The 17,672-nt window shown below is 42.0% G+C and overlaps 1 protein-coding gene across 13 annotated transcripts in view; it reads right to left on the bottom strand.

Annotated features, from left to right (window-relative positions):
• TENM3 (teneurin transmembrane protein 3) overlaps nucleotides 1-17,672 on the bottom strand; it is a 1,601,892-nt gene that overhangs the window by 1,264,324 nt on the left and 319,896 nt on the right. For 12 of the 13 annotated variants that reach the window (XM_077477263.1, XM_077477264.1, XM_077477255.1 and 9 more), the window contains exon 3: nucleotides 12,961-13,011. The exons of the other annotated variant lie outside the window; for it this stretch is intronic. The gene's annotated coding sequence lies outside the window, so the exon portion shown is untranslated. The remainder of the gene's footprint in view (nucleotides 1-12,960; nucleotides 13,012-17,672) is intronic. 13 annotated transcript variants of the gene reach the window in all.

Here is a 17,672-nt window from a genome sequence, read left to right as displayed (position 1 = left end):
CCTACTGCGCATGCGCGAGCCGCGCGGCGCAATCCGGACGGTCCCCGCTGCCTCTGGGAGCTGTGTGTTTCCCAGCAGGCAGCGGGGCACTTGCTGAAGGGGGTGGGCGCTTGCGGAACGGAGGCGTAACCTACGCTCGTTCCGCAGAGCGCTAGCCCGGAAGTGGGTGCAGTTACCTGGATTATCCAGGTAACTGCACCCCCCTCCCCCCTGAAAGGTGCCGATTGTGGCGCCGGAGGGGGGGGGGATTCCGATGAGCGGAGGTCCATTTTAGGGTGGACCTCCGCTTTAATGGGATTTCTAAATGTGCCAAATGTTCTAACAGGTGTGCACTGGTGAAAAAAGGATGAAGATTGGCGGACTGATCATATTATGCTTTATACAGTGTGTACTGTATGTTCAAAATATTTTTAATATTTTTCATTTGTGTCTTCGTTTCAATAGCCCAGTGCTTTAAAGTGTAACTAATCCAATCAGTTTAACTGTTGCACAAAAAAGTTACATTCAAGGCATGCCATGAATGATAATTGTCACAGTTGCTTGTGCTTTCAACTGAACTATCAAGCCATCAAATGTTGGTGTCAAAACTGATCACATGTGCAGCACTATGGCAACTGCAGGTCAAACAGAGCCTAAGTTGGCAGCTTCCTTGGTTGTAAAGAATATGAGAGTTTAGCTCCACTTTAACACCTTACAATGTGCCACTCCCCTGAGTGAAAACATTAGGGCAGGGAAGGCTCCATTGGAGGAGGAGAGTCAAGCAACACAATTTCTGTGGGGAATTGGCACAGGTCTGGTGAAAATAAGAGCAGGATAAAGTGGGTATCAGCTCAACGCTGTAAGAGAGGCAGGTGTACCCATACTTTATGGCTGATTAAGAGCTTAAAATGTAATAAATCTCACAGAAAAATGCTTGTATCCCAATGCATTATTGAAACACACAATAACACACAATTTGCAGTGAGTTGAAGTGTCATTCATTTAGTTTGGCACCTCAAAACGAACCTACAGCAGTAGGCACCAAAAAAAGATTTTGAGGATTTTGGTGAGCTGTGTTAAAAAAAAGTCATTTTTTCGTGCTTAAGGTGTGGTGCCAGCCTATTCAAAATGAATGAGCTGCTTTAATACAGCATGTCTGAACATACGATAACATGTTTACACACATGCATTAACAAATGCATAGGTGTCTACTGTACGTATAAAAGTTTGCTGTATGAGAAACATATACACAGCCGCAATGAAAATAGCCATATTTTGCTTAATATGATAATTTCCTATGATCATAAGCACCATCTAGTGGCCATAATGCAATATTTATTGATGATGTCAGGACCTTAGATCACTGAACAATGGAGGAAAAGACACTGTGGGGATCGTTCTAGCAGGAGAATTAGCTGAGGAATTTGAAAAGTAAGTCTACTTTTACATGCCCCCTATACCTAAAGGAGCAATTAACCCTTGCTGTACGGGGCTGTAAGAGAGAATTTAATTTTTTTTCCACAGTGCTGCTTTAATTACCTGGTAGTCAGCTCATTCTATATGTTGCACAATGTTGTAATTGAATCATGATTTTATGAGCAACAAAATAAATAATGTAATTTAGTATGTAAAACATTTGTTCTACATTAACAGGACAGACTTTTATATATAACAACCATAACATAGAATTATAATAGCTATCATATATATATATATATATATATATATATATATATATATATATATATATATAAATAACTATTTTTGTTTTTTAATTATTTCCTTGTTTTTATATATATATTTTAAATTTTAAATCATTCTCTTTCCAATAGTTTAATTCTGTCTATGTGTATCTCTATCACATCATAGAACATCTTTATTACATAAAGAAAAAATGTTCAAGCTACAGTACAGGGAGAGAAAATTGATCACCAATATCACCAGTAATAAATGGTGAAATAACCAATGTCAGGCCATGAAGCTCCCTCTAGTGAGAGATTCCCAGAGTGCATCAAATCAAGCACTTATTCTTTTTAGGCATCATTTATAATCATGCAAGGAAAGAAAACCCATCACAGAAAAAATACAGCTCTGCCAGTGCTGAGTTTTTTTTAAAGAAAATTGCATTTGCCTGGCTGCTGACTTTGCAGATTTGATACTTTCTGATTTATTGACCTGAAAACATTATGCAGATCAGCGAAGTCAGAAACATGATAAATGTCAAGTTCATATCTACATTTGCTAGCGTAACCCAAGTATTAAAGCAAGAGGATCAATGTGATAACAAGGCCAATTGCATTTTCAAAAGGGCAGCAAAAGGAACCTTTAAAGGAAACCTGTGCTAGGAAAACTACTGTGGTTGCATTGCTAACCACCTTTTGAAAATCCTAGTTGCCTGGTTGTCTCTGGCTACAATATTTTCTCAGTTGCTAATAAAAAACAAGCATGTAAATTAGAAAGTCAGAATAAAGACAGATTGAAGACACTGAAACTATAGAGACATCCTGTGCCAATACTGGCACAGAACGCTTCCAATATCTGTGCCAAACACAAGTAGCACCTAGATGATGTTGCCAAACTCAACAGATTCAATAATGAGGGTATGCAGGAAGAGATAGCCCCCGCACATCTCACCCAGCCTGAGTAGTTAGCAGGTAAAAGCAGCCTCAGTTCTAGACCACAACTTCAACATCTTTCTCCCTGCCCTTGGGCTTAATTGTGAATCATGATTAAGCCCAAGGGCGGTCAAAACACGTTGGAGTTGTGGTCTAGATGAATCTGAGGTTGCTTTTACCCGCTAACCAAGCTGGGCTGGGTGAGGTGTGCGGCGGCGGGACTATCTCTTCCCATTTTTACTGTATGCTTTGGGTCTGGGTGGACCTTTTCTCAGCCTGCACCCTCACTAGCCAGCAGCATCCAACTGAATGGGTCTTGACACCCATAAGCATTTATCATGGGTATACAGTTTATTGGCAACTAAAGAAAAAAATTGTAACCATAACAAGAGGTTGATTAAATAAAAATAAAAAAATATTTAGCAAAAAAAGAAAATGGGACAGGAGAGATATGGACATTTTTCAGAGGTGGAAGAAACATCCAAATAAAATATAAACAGTTCTACTAATGCCTCAAATTCATCTACTTAAAGAGTATGATTTCAACTCCAACTGTGCAATAAACTTCTAATAACACCAGTAAAGGAGCTTTATCTCCTTCTTATGAGCGCTCACACTTCCCCCCACATTCAGCTTACAAACAAACTAAAGAGGAAAGCTATTAAAATCAAAGCAAAAAAACTTTTTTTTCTTTTTGCTAGTAACAAGTAAGTGGACCCCTAATGAGAAAACTAAGAAATATACGATAGTAAATAATTAATATAGCAGTGAAGTGTCTTCTGACTGTACGGATATGTGAACATGATGATACAGACCATGCCACCTGTTGTTTTGGGACTAATCATTCAGCCTTACAACGTCTATTATAGATGGTACAAGGAGCTCAGTGTAATAGTCTAATGAGGAACCCCATAATTAGTAACCTTCTATAGGTAAAGCTCATGCTGGTTACATATAAATTATATTGGTTCTCTACGACTTTGTGGATGCAACTTAGAATGATCACTTCTATGGGCTCCTAAATCATAAAATCAGCTTTCGAAAAACATCGATACTCATTAGCTACCCTTGTGCTTGCTGCACTGCGTGTTCTGAGAGAGGTGCACTTGGCCAATGTGAGCACTGCTTTATAGAATATTTATTAATAAGGTAATTTAGCCCATTGCACATTTAAATGCCTCTATACAGAGTATCCAGCTTAAAATTTGAAACAGGGAATTGGTCACATTAAGCAATACTAAAAAAAATATTCAAGCACTCACAAGCTCTCACATCTAGAGGTCTAATGCACATTTTGTTAACTTCCAGATATAATAAAATTACAGTCACTTCTGATTAATAATAACTAAACAGATACAGTATGGCTGTGTGTCTAACTACTGGATTACAGACAAAAAAAACAAAAGCTGACATATCAAAAGACCAAGGGTGTGATAAATTAATACATACATATTTTACACTGCCCCATCAAAGCTGCATTTATATAATACTGTATAGCAATTCAGCTCTCAGGAGAATTTAATGATGTCTAATGAGTTAAAAATTTAAGGAATAGAATTATGCCTTTGGAGTGCATTTTTGTGCTGTGTGTGTATTGAAGATCCTAGAACATGTTGTAATCTTTTTATAGGTGTAATTAACCTACTGTTGTTTCTTCCAACAGATAGGAGACAGAAAAACTAGTTATGCAATTGCACCATACACAATATATATTGTGACAGTTTGGTGTTTTGCTCAGAAAATTCACTATGTTTATAAAGTATAGGCAGATTTATATGCTCCTGATTGTATGTAATTCATTCAAACATTTGAAAGGGGTTACTGTACTCTGGCTATACAAGAGTATAGGAAGAATAGATTGTATATATACATTTTGTACTTTTTTTTTTATTTCTGCATGTTAGATAGTGTGGGTGGACTGGATACCTTTGTTCTAGGGAGCCAAACACACAAACAACTCAATGTTTTATAGTAACAACAGATTTCTGTGGGCTAAAGAAAGTGTATCATGCAGTGTGCCATAGTGCTGCATTGACTGGTGGGTGTTCCTCAAGAATATAGTATGTTGTGACACATCTCTTCATATCTTCCAGAACCAGCTTCATTTGTGGCTGTGATTGTTTGGTCACACACAGGGCATCTGATAAGGCATTACAGCCACCCTATCAGTTCAAGAGGGAGGCCCAGGCCCCTGCTGACCAGGGGGTTGTCCGTATTGCCTTATTGCTGACACCTGTGACTCTTGGGCCTTCCCTTGGAGCAATGCCAGCTTCTACTCTTTTTTCTCCCGCTGGCTGCCCTACAGAAGGATCAGTTCTTGGATATACGCCCCCCTTCCACCTGTTGTCAGGCCCCACTGTGTCCCCCTCCATTGCAGCGCTGCCGACTTCTCTTTTCTCCTCTGCCACCGGCAGCTGCTGTGGGAGCACAGGAGGTTTGTTTCAGGATAGAGAGCATATGAGATATATACCAGCCCCTTCCTTTCCTGAATGAACACATGAGCATATTGCTTTTACCCTGCAATGCAACTGTGTGCAAAGGCTATTTCTAACCATGGCTGAGAAGCAAAGCATTTCAGAAGTGGCATTTTAATAAAAATATAATTTGATATTTTCGGGGGTGGGGGGAGGGTGGGGCTTTCAGTTAGGCTGTTTGAGGCCCAACAGCAGCCCTGGTCACAGGACATCTAAGAGCCCCAAATATAATCTGTTGCTCAATGACTTTCTTTAGCCAGATCCTGTGATTGCAGAACTGAATGAGGAGCAGGTAGATGTATAATACTCAGCATGTGTCACTGATTGCAAGTCTCACTCAATGTCACAATACCAACATATCTTATTAGTACTGGACTGGTTCAAGGGGAAAATGCCCCCTTTCCCCACAGCCTAGCCCTTGCCTGTTAGAAAGAGTGGGACAAGTGACATGGGTTTCCTTCATAGAAGTAAATACTATCCTAAATCCCATTATGGACCTCAGTAGAAAAGTACAATTATTTGGTATCTTTTATTCTTCCGTTTATTCTTCTAGTAATACTAAAGTATAGATTTCTTTTTGAGAACCTCTGATTCCAAAACATCAAACTTACATTGCATTTATACACTAATTGGTATTTGTTTTGTATGCTCTACTTGATTATTATTGGTGGATCTACTGAAAGTACAGAAAGTCGCAGCCTCTCATGTGCCCACAAAGTAACAGCAGTCATGATTTGGGTTGATTTCCATTATATTCCTGTGAGTAGGAAGGATTCTGGTGACACCCCTATATGTAAACCCTGCAGCCATACACAATGAACTTGTACCATGCTCATAATGGTGTCACTTGTCTAAATGGCTCTACATGGTTTGGCAAATTGGCAAACAAGCTAGCCACATCTGGCCAGTTTGCCTACCAGAACTCCAAGCTGAGGATAATGTACAAATCTCCATGGGGTTGTAAACCCTCAAGGTTTTACACCTTAATGCATTCTATGCATTAAGGTGAAAAACCTTCTGTCACTCAGCAGCCCCCCACCAAGCCCCGTTATCTTACCTGAGCCTTGTGTTTCCCACGGCAGGAATGAGCACCCCAGCTCCAGCCAGAGTCTTGTCTCCTGGTTGGATAGATTGACAGCAGCACAGCTATTGGCTCACACTGCTGTCAATCAAATCCAATGACGCGGGCACTGGGGGGGGGGGGGGTGGGGCAGAGTCCTGCTTTCTGTGTCAATAGACGCAGAAGCAGGACATGGTCCACACCCGCACAGGTGTCCCGAAGGAGAGTGCTTCTTGGACAGGGCACTCGGGAGAAGGAAGAGACAGGAGCGCTGCTAAAGGGAGCTCAGAAGAGGAGGATTGGGGCCACTCTGTTCAAAACCAATTGCACAGTGGAGGTAAGTATGACATGTTTGTTTTTTGTTTTTTAAAAACCTTGAACCTTTTCAACCCCTTTAATAACATGACAGATCCCTAGTGGCTTCTGTTTGTAAAGAAGCCAGCAGGAATCCTGGGGGACATCATTGACAAAACATGGTTATGACCATATTTAATCAATGAAGTCCCCCACGGGTCATCGTGGTGATAGGTCAAAGACATGATTGGGGTTGGATTTATATTTTGTTTATTTTTCATTTTTCAATAAAGGGATATTATAACGGAGTGGGTGTTTTTATTTGGAATTGATTTTCTTTTTTTGTGAATGATTAACAAAGGGCACTGTGAAACTTTGTACTTTCCATAAAACAATATTTACAATAATCTGACCAATACTGCATATATTGATTTAATTAGCAGCACCTTATCGCAGCTATAATAGTTCTTCCACAAAACCTTTGCATGGCGAAAAATCTGAATTTACTCAAATATGCAGGATCCACTTAGATCCTGAGATACAGTGCTCAACTCAACTGATATATGCATATGTCTGCTTAAAGCAGAATTTCACTTAAAACGGAAGTTCCACTTTCCCTCCTCCATCCCCCCACACCTTCTCTACTACTTTTGGAGTTTTTTTTTTTTCTGGGAGCAGGTACCTATTTCTGACAGGTATCTGCTCTCACTTCTTCACTCCTCCATCTGACCCAAAACCTCCTGAGACATGTCACAAGTCTCAGGAGGCTGTGGTACCAGTCCGAATAAACGTGTCTCATGCATGCACAGGGGAGAGCTATGAGACATCAGGAAGTCACAGCCATCTTTCCACAACAAGATGATGGCACCGGGGTCCAAAGACTGGCAAAGAACCTTCCCAGGTGATGGCAGCACTGGACTGGCAGATGTTAAAAGCCAGCAGCTACAGTATTTGTATTTTTATTTTTTTACAAAAGGCTATAGCTTCTCTTGAATGCCTTCTTTCCTTTTTGTCCCTACATGAAATGATAGGATCAATGCCTGTAGCTTAACCACTTGCCGACCGCCGCACGACGATGTACGTCCTATTTTTGAAGAGGGATATCTCGGTAACGGTAGCAGCTGCTGCCACAACCGAGGTATCTATCTCTTCAGGCGGCGGTCGGCTGTATGATAACGGTGGTCTCCGCAGCGGATTCGCCACGAGATCACCGCTATCGGCGGCGGGAGAGGTGCCACCCCCCCTCCCGCCGCCCTCCCGCACCTTCCGCCGCTTACCGGAGCCGTCGGTAGCGGCGGAGGCGATCGGGTCCTCTTCCTAGCTGGGCATAGAGACAAGTGAGGCTAAGATGGCCCCCACTCGTCTCTATACCATAGGAGGGCGGAAGCGACGTCAAAACGTCACTTCCGCCCATACCTCTTAAAGGTATATTTTTTTTAAATGTCAGATTTTCTTTTTTAAAACAGTGTAAAAATAAATAAAATCAATTAAAATAAATAAGACATTTTTTTTTTTTAAAAACACCCCGTCACGACGAGCTTGCGCACAGAAGCGAGCGCATACGTGAGTAGCGCCCGCATATGAAAACGGTGGTCAAACCACACATGTGAGGTATCGCCGCGATCGGTAGAGCGAGAGCAATAATTCTAGACCTAGACCTCCTCTGTAACGCAAAAAATGCAACCTGTAGAATTTTTTAAATGTCGCTTACGGAGATTTTTGAGGCTAAAAGTTTGACGCCATTCCACGAGCGGGCGCAATTTTGAAGCGTGACATGTTGGGTATCAATTTACTCGGCGTACCATTATCTTTCACAATATAAAAAAAAATTGGCCTAATTTTACTGTTGTCTTATTTTTTTATTCAAAAAAGTGAATTTTTTCCAAAAAAAGTGCGCTTGTAAGACCGCTGCGCAAATACGGTGTGAAAAAAAGTATTTCAATGACCGCCATTTTATTCTCTAGGGTGTTAGAAAAAAACAATATAAAATGTTTGGGGGTTCTAAGTAATTTTCTAGCAAATAAAAATGTTTTAAACATGTAAACACCAAGTCTGAAAAAGAGGCCTGGTCCTTAAGTGGTTAAAGATAGATAGCTAGATAGAAAATATCAAAAAACACTTGCCCTTCCAAAAGCCAGGGATGGGCATGATCTTTCTCTAGCAATGTCCTCCCTTTAGGGCTTCAGGTGATGCTTGAACTGGATTATAATGACTACATCCACCTTTAATGATGTACCAATGAGCAAAATCATTCAGGGCCCATGTATACTTATGCACATGCATTGTACTGCATTTCTTGATCCATTAAAACATTGCATATGTCCTTATTTTGCTTCCAAAAAATGTACAACTCTGTTTTCCTGCCAATGCCGCAGGTGTCTAATGGTTACATGCATTGAGGATAATGTGCATAGGAGCCCATTATAACTGTATGCGTACATTCAGAAAATGCACACATAACATATCTGCTATGCACATTACAATACGTATAGTAAAGCACACATATAAAAGTGTGATTCGAATCTTAAAAACTGGAATCTGTTTTACAGAAGTGGTAGGATCTTATTAGAATGATTGTAGCTCTTTCTAACCATAACATATCTAGCAACATGCCTCTAATAGTTCTGACCCTGTCTTAGTTTATTTTTGTTTTCTCTGTTTTCTCTGTAAAAATGCTCTGTTTAAAGTTATTGCCCTTATTACCAGAACAAATCGATTTTTCTTTTTGTCAGGTGTTTTCTATCTCCTCTTTCTATGTATAATTCAAATGGTAAGATTAAATCACAATGAAACATTGGAATTACAGACCATTTATATGATGGATTAAAAAGGCAAAGGTTGGGTTATTTTTACTTTAGTAGTATCTCTTTTTTTCTATGTTTATTAGTAGAAAATCCTGGTTTTCTTGAAAGGAGCGTACAAGGTGGTCGATATTTCACTTAATCACTTTTAACTGCAAAATAAGAGATGCTTTTTTGACATCCATTGCACCTGTCACTGCATTATCTTTCAGCGATAAAGTAAAATACATTTCCTTGAATTAAACAGGCAGGCCTATAAGCAATAAGAGAGGTTAGTGACTTTACAAAACAAGCTGTAAAAGGATGATTTTCAGGATGTCATGCCAGTTTGACATGGTGGCACTTTCTTATCAAAGTGTCCATCACCAACTTTAATAACCATTTATTAGCAAACAATTCGGTGAGGAATGGTAAGGAACTCTTGGGAATTGCAGCTTCCCACCTCTGAAGATGAGGATTCATATCATGAAAAATCATAGCATTAAGGCTGGGTTCACACTGCTGCGGGGGGAGATCCGGATGTGATTCGCACCCGCACTGCAGTGCAAATCACATCCGATCTCCGTAGCGATGCGAGTTCAGCCATAGATAGTATGGCTGAATTCGCATCGCTCCCGCAGCAAACTCGCACGGGACCCTTTTTTTGGTCCGCAACAGAATCGGATCGCATGGGGGTTCACACCATGCGATCCGATTCCTGTGCGAGTGTGCAGATCGCACTGCGATATGCGGACGGATCTGGGGGTGTCATTAACATATCATTGACACTCCCAGCCGTCCGCATAGGGCAGTGTGAACTGCCGGCGGGAGGTGTGCGATGCGGGAAAACACCGCGGATTCGCGGCGTTCCTGCATCGCTGTGGTGTGAACCCGGCCTTAATGGGGGTTTAAGATGTTTCCTAAAAAAAAAACTTTTTTTTTTTTACTGGCAGCACCCTGTAAAAGAAATTGTTTTATACTTACTGTCTTGTAGGCAGCAATCTTTACATTTTTTGAAGGAGCTATGAGCACCACTGGTTTTTGACACTTCCTACTGTGTCAGCTAGTGTGTTCCATTTCACCCTACTAGGTCCTGTAATGATGTATCAGCAGGAGGACCCACATCACACAGTGGCAAACAAGCTATTTGATGCACCTAGAAAAGTTAGATAGCATCACCTATAGCTCTGAAAACAAACACATTTTCTTTATTTTAAATCTCATAAGCCTTATGCCCGTTCCGAACGAGGTGACATACAAAACGAATGACGGGACTACGTAGGCGCCAGTAGCCAATAGCTTTCGTCTTCAATTTTTTTCTGAGCATGCGTTGCAATTTGTGCAATGGAATTCTCTACACACATTGGATTTTGTTGTTGGAAAATTTTAGATCCAGCTCTCAAACTTTTTCCGTTGGAAATTCCAATGGTAAAAGTCTGATAGAGCTCACACACGATCAGATTTTCCGACAACATAATCCAATCTGCCTTTTTCCATCTGAATTTCTGACGGTGTGTATGGGACATCACAGTAAGCTATAACTCCTGTAGAAGGACAGATGCTAGTAAAGAACATCAACAAATGTTGTGATGCTGGGAATGTGCAGGTTAATTTTCCCAGTAAATGTGTTTTTATAAATGTAATGATTTTCAGAAAATGTATGGCAAATAATATATATATTCTTCAGTAGAAAAAAAAATACCATAAGCTGCTTTGTTGTTTATGTTGGGTGGTCCTTTATGTATAGAACCAGTTTTGTAGTTGCTTCCACTATTAAATATAATTTCTAAATAAAATAAAAAAAGCAAACAGTAAGATACTAAATGCAATTACCAAAGCAGAACTTTCTTTAATCCTAATACACTAAACTGCTGAAACCTAAAATGTGATTGTTGTGAATAAATGCATACCACTCCTTACAACATGGTAATAAATAAGCCCCCTCAATAGTTTTTTCTGCCATACATAATTCTACTAAACAAAATGCACATGCTTTCTGCTAAAGAATATATTATTGTAGGCTCTGTTGCTGACTTGTGGTAAGAACTTTTTCCTTAAGAAAATACTAAAAGAGTAAAAAGTGCACTTCCAACATAATAGACATGGGAAGTAATTTTAAAAGTTGCAGTGCTAAGCAGGAGTCTACTCCAAAAAATGACCGCACATCATGCATTTTACAGCAGAGGCATTATTAGTGCTTTGATGGCATAATTATCTTTAAGATAATCCCTCTGTTCACTAACCATAACATTTCTACAAACGCCTTACTTCCTAAATTCACCATGTGACTGCACAAGCTGCACATTAACCTCTTTAATGTCACAGTGGTGTGTATGTAAAAATAATGAATTGAAAGTGGCCACATGCTGACCGTTACCCTTATACTAAAGCAATCATCTGCTGGCCTGCGGCATTGTTCTAGGGAACCTAGTGGGCTAGATTTACTAGATAGGCAAATAAGGTAAGTGCCCAGGTAAGGACAGATTGCGATGGGATGAAAGTTATCAGGAAATTTGCATGTGTTCACTTCATAATTATGTTCATGGAACTGCACATTTAGTATGTTTGTTCTGCACTATTAACTGCCAGTCACTGTAAGCAGTAGTAGAATAATAATATAAAAAAAGAGCTGGAATGAATCATGTAATTTTCTAACTTCTGTTAGACTTTAAGGGTCAGTCCACCCAAAATGAATATTTGAAATCTTTTTATCAGCTAAACAGCTAAATACACAAATGAAATATATACAAGAAGCAGTTTCAACGGCAAAAGATCTGTATATAATTTTTATATTCATCCAGTCCTAATATTTACACAGCACTTATAGATAGACGACACTACTTGTAGATAAAGGATACGTTCACCTACGGTAACATGCTACACCAGTATTTAGGGTGTAATATGTTACTAGGGAGCAACCCCCGTTCAACCCCTGACCCCCTCCAGTTTGACAGCAGGTGGAGGTTCTTCTCCCTCACCCGCTGTCACAAGTTAAAATTTGCAGGGCTCGAGGCTCCATCTGTACAGCTATATCATTAATTCACAAGAATCACAAATCCCATCAACCACTTCTGCAGATGGACCTGTAGTTTAAATATACTGCGAGCGCAATAATCAGCACTCCAGTAGTTCATTCACACTGCTTACAGCTCAGTAACTGTGTGCCCATACAGAGGTATGGACACAGAGCTTTAGGCAGTGTGTGCAGGAACTTAACATTGCACCTGCAGTCTTCTAATCACGGGTGCAATGCTCTGAGCTCCCAGGAAACAAAAATAAAATAAATGCAATCTTTTTTCACCTGCAAAAACGTGCATTTAATATTATTATTTTTTTTTTTTCAAAAGGTGAACTTTACCTTTAAGAAATACAGCAGTGTCCTCTCTCCACCCACAGCCCGCTGACTGGATAGTGAAAGAGCAGACATTGACTATTGAGGTTATCACTCTACTCACATGCTTTCTACTTTCATCAGAATGTTCTTTGTCAGAACATATATAGTATTTTCAACAAGCGTGATTGGTTCCCAGTTCTGACCTTCCCTCTATCTGTTTGAGTGCTACTGCATACTGAATTGCAAGAGGCGGAAGGCAAGTCAAATTTAGGTACTTACATCATTTAAAAAATAAATTAAATGCTTTATTACAAATATAGTGCTTAAATCTGTGTCTATTATATCTGCTTGGAGATATATTGGCCGAGCAAGGTGGGATAGGTTTGGTAATAGATTAGACAGTCCAACAGTGAAATCTCCCTACCTTAATTCTTGACTTTGTAGCTGTCCACCTACGAGTTTTGCGTGTTTTCACCTACCAAGAAACACAAATACCATAAAAAAATGAGTAAATAAAATGTTTATTAAATAACAGCTTTATAATAATTCAATGGGTGTAAACCTTCATTTACACTTGGGGCAGCTTGCGTTTACAAAGAAGCCAGAAATAGCTACCTGTGGGAAGATTTTGGAGAACTAAATATATTTTCCGTGATGTTGATTTAAACTTTTGACCTGATCCGCTAGGAAATGAAGACGCTACAGTGTCACATTAAATATGTAATGTAAATCTGGACAGAGTACATGAACCCAGTTGTTGGCAACAAAAAATAACAACAACATAAAACAGCTTTTAGCTGACTTTCTATAGTTTCAGGATCACAGGCAAATATGTTTTTTTCCAATATCAATGCCTATTTCACCTCTACTTTTACCCAACAAATTTGAAGTGGAACTCTAGCCAGAGTTAAAACTATGTAATGTGTTTCACAGCTGCCAACTCTTCTACTTGGGGAATTTCCCATCAAAAACTTTTAATTTTTTAATTAAAACTTTTTTTCTTATACATTGAAATAAGGTTTCAAACTTAAGCTATGTTCAGGATACTGTCTGTACCCCCTTTGGCAAGATGTATGCTTACTCCCTGTAGTAAGAGCTATCTATTACAGCACAGAACATAACTGAAAATATCCCAGAGCTAATACAGGCAACTGTATGAACATAGGAGGAGATATAATCCTTCCCTGCTCTTACCAACCCTTACAAAGTGTTAGTGAAATTGAATGCTCAGAATAGATGGATGTTTGAACACAATGTTAAGGTACCTACATCCTAGAGTATCATGAATTTAGACAAGAGGAGTAGAGGGGAAACAGGATTTTACTTGGTACCATCAAAGGACATCACAATGGATTAACATCACAAAATTGTATTACAAATAAATAACAACCTTACTAAGTGTTGCTGAAATTACACTTCAAAGCTCAGTTGAAGTCACACCGTTACATATGTAGTCATACAGACAATGTGCTAACTAATAGCCTCCATTTTCATAGTCTTAACTCAATTTGTTCTGCTACAGAAGTTGTACATAGCATCTAAATATGATCTTTAATTTACACTGAGCTGGACACACACACACACACACACACACACACACACACACACACACACACACACACACACACACACACACACACACACACACACACACACACACACACACACACACACACACACACACACACACACACACACACACACACACACACACACACACACACACCATTTCTTTTCAATACAAGTACATATAAGTCAATATACGTTTAAGTCCTCAATTGAGCTTTTTAGCTAGACCATCCCTTGAGTATCTTGGGCATTAAAATCGAACTCCTCTATTGCTATAGTCACCAAACCCCAAACTGTGCCTTTATCCTGATGGTTGCATGTCAATTTTCTCAATTGCTTAACTGAACTAACTAGAATGGCTAGGGGTTGCTTCTCTGTAATCTGTGCCTGTGTTGATGTCATTATGTGCAATCTTCTGGAATCTAAGAAGACCCTCCTGCTTGACAGCCCATGGGAATTATTCATGCCATGATGTGGACACCCAGAGCTGGGCCCTCTTTTTCTGTAGTAAAAATATAAAAGATTCAGGACTTAGTATTTAGAATTTGGTACCTAGGATTAGGGTAAGCAAAATATAATTCTAGTCTGTTTTTTTTTTGGTAACGCAACATTAGTTGAGTAGGGAGAATTAATGCCCACAGTTTAGCTGTAAAAACCAATGAGGCAAGTCCTTGCCCATGCATGGTCAGTTTGTAATGTGTGTGGTAAGTTCAAGGCATGAGGACCATCACATAGCCAGGTTAGTTTCTGGGACTAGTGATGGACGAACTTCCGACGGGACGTTTCGCGAACGCGAAACGCGAACGGACACAAACGTTCGCGAAAACGACCGTTCGCCGCGGGCTCCATTGACTTCAATGGGAGGCGAATTTCGCAAACCTTTAGGTCGAATTTGCGGCCACGGGGTAATTATTAGGGGGTAGCACGTAGTCCCACCACCTGGACAATAGCATAATACATGTATGAGGTGAATTTGGGATCGATAACTACAAGCATTTTTTTTTTATTTGGGAAATTGTTCTGACAATTCAGGACTATGGAGCTAATGAAGGCAATGGAGGAGAGGGAAGGTCAGGGACCAGGGTAGGCAAACAAGAGGGTGCAGGAGATACAGAGCACTGACAGCAGCACCGTAATACAGAGCACTGACATCAGCACCGTGACATACAGCGCTGACAGCAGCTCCGTGACATACAGCGCTGACAGCAGCTCCGTGACATACAGCGCTGACAGCAGCTCCGTGACATACAGCGCTGACAGCAGCTCCGTGACATACAGCGCTGACAGCAGCTCCGTGACATACAGCGCTGACAGCAGCACCGTGACATACAGCGCTGACAGCAGCTCCGTGACATACAGCGCTGACAGCAGCTCCGTGACATACAGCGCTGACAGCAGCTCCGTGACATACAGCACTGACAGCAGCTCCGTGACATACAGCGCTGACAGCAGCTCCGTGACATACAGCGCTGACAGCAGCACCGTGACATACAGCGCTGACAGCAGCTCCGTGACATACAGCGCTGACAGCAGCTCCGTGACATACAGCGCTGACAGCAGCTCCGTGACATACAGCGCTGACAGCAGCTCCGTGACATACAGCGCTGACAGCAGCTCCGTGACATACAGCGCTGACAGCAGCTCCGTGACATACAGCGCTGACAGCAGCTCCGTGACATACAGCGCTGACAGCAGCTCCGTGACATACAGCGCTGACAGCAGCTCCGTGACATACAGCGCTGACAGCAGCTCCGTGACATACAGCGCTGACAGCAGCTCCGTGACATACAGCGCTGACAGCAGCACCGTGACATACAGCGCTGACAGCAGCTCCGTGACATACAGCGCTGACAGCAGCTCCGTGACATACAGCGCTGACAGCAGCTCCGTGACATACAGCACTGACAGCAGCTCCGTGACATACAGCGCTGACAGCAGCTCCGTGACATACAGCGCTGACAGCAGCACCGTGACATACAGCGCTGACAGCAGCTCCGTGACATACAGCGCTGACAGCAGCTCCGTGACATACAGCGCTGACAGCAGCTCCGTGACATACAGCGCTGACAGCAGCTCCGTGACATACAGCGCTGACAGCAGCTCCGTGACATACAGCGCTGACAGCAGCTCCGTGACATACAGCGCTGACAGCAGCTCCGTGACATACAGCGCTGACAGCAGCTCCGTGACATACAGCGCTGACAGCAGCTCCGTGACATACAGCGCTGACAGCAGCTCCGTGACATACAGCGCTGACAGCAGCACCGTAAGCAGCCCCAGGAGGAAGTCAGCACAGCACAGGGATGGTGTGATCCCCTCATAATAAGAACCCCCAGGAGGAAGTCAGCACAGCACAGGGATGGTGGGAGCCCCTCATAATAAGAACACCCAGGAGGAAGTCAGCACAGCACAGGGATGGTGGGAACCCCTCATAATAAGCAGCCCCAGTAGAAATATGACACCGCTCAACCTCTTCAAAGAGGAGGGTAGGGGCATATAGTACGGTGTGCTTTTTTGGGTCAGGGAAGTGAGCCAAATGAATTAAGAAGGTCTGTGTGCTTGATTCCAAAAATTGTTTATAGACATATACATGGTCTACTGATCACATGTGTTGAATTCCTCCGAGATCCATGCCTCATTCATTTTTAGAAATGTGAGGTAGTTAACACTGTGGTGAGCTAGGCGAGTACGCTTATCGGTCACAATCCCCCCTGCTGCGCTGAACGTCCTTTCGGACAGGACACTGGATGAGGGGCAAGCCAACAGTTCGATTGCAAATTGGGCAAGCTCTGGCCAGAGGTCAAGCCTGCCCACCCAGTAGTCTAGGGGTTCATCACTCCTCAGAGCGTCCACATCGGCCGTTAACCCAATGTAGTCGGACACCTGACGGTCTAGGCGTTCCCTGATGCTGGATCCGGATGACACCTGTCGATGGGTCGGCTGAAAGAATGACCTCATATCCGAAGTCACCAACACATCTTCAAACCGGCCTCTTCTTGCAGGCGCTGTTGGATTGGTACCCGCAAATCCTTCTCTGGGAGTGGGAATTGCTCCTCTGCCAGCGCACGCAAAAGCAGAATGCAGCATTTCTCGAAGCAAGGCCTGGAAGTGCTGCATTCTGACAGCCCTCTGCGACGGCGGTAACATTTCCGCCATTTTGTGTTTGTACCGGGGGTCTAAGTACGTTGCCACCCAGTACTGGTCCTTGACCCTCATGCTTTTTATACGGGGGTCCCTATTAAAACACTGGAGCATGAAGGCCCCCATTTGCACTAAAGTGGAAGCGGTGTGGTGGCCTGGCTCCTGCTCATCATCCAGGATAATGTCGTCCTCTTCATTCTCCTCTCCCCATCCTCGCACAACAGGGATCCCAGAAAGGTTTAAAGCATGCTCTTCTTGCTCCTGCTCATCCGCCCCGGCACCATCCTCCTCTGACTCCTCATCAGACTCCTGTTGTTGACTTGTCTCAGATAGAGTAGCCCCCCCTGGGAATTCATCCAGCATTGCGACTTCCTCATCTTCCCGCTCCTGCTCCTCCACAGCCTGATCAATGACACGACGCAATGC

This window comes from Lithobates pipiens, unplaced genomic scaffold (assembly GCF_037356315.1).
Source record: "Lithobates pipiens isolate NorthernLeopardFrog02 unplaced genomic scaffold, aLitPip1_a1.2 Scaffold_13, whole genome shotgun sequence".
Lineage (NCBI taxonomy): Eukaryota > Metazoa > Chordata > Amphibia > Anura > Ranidae > Lithobates > Lithobates pipiens.
Note: the sequence above shows the minus strand (reverse complement) of the source record. Positions and strands in the feature narration are given on the sequence as shown.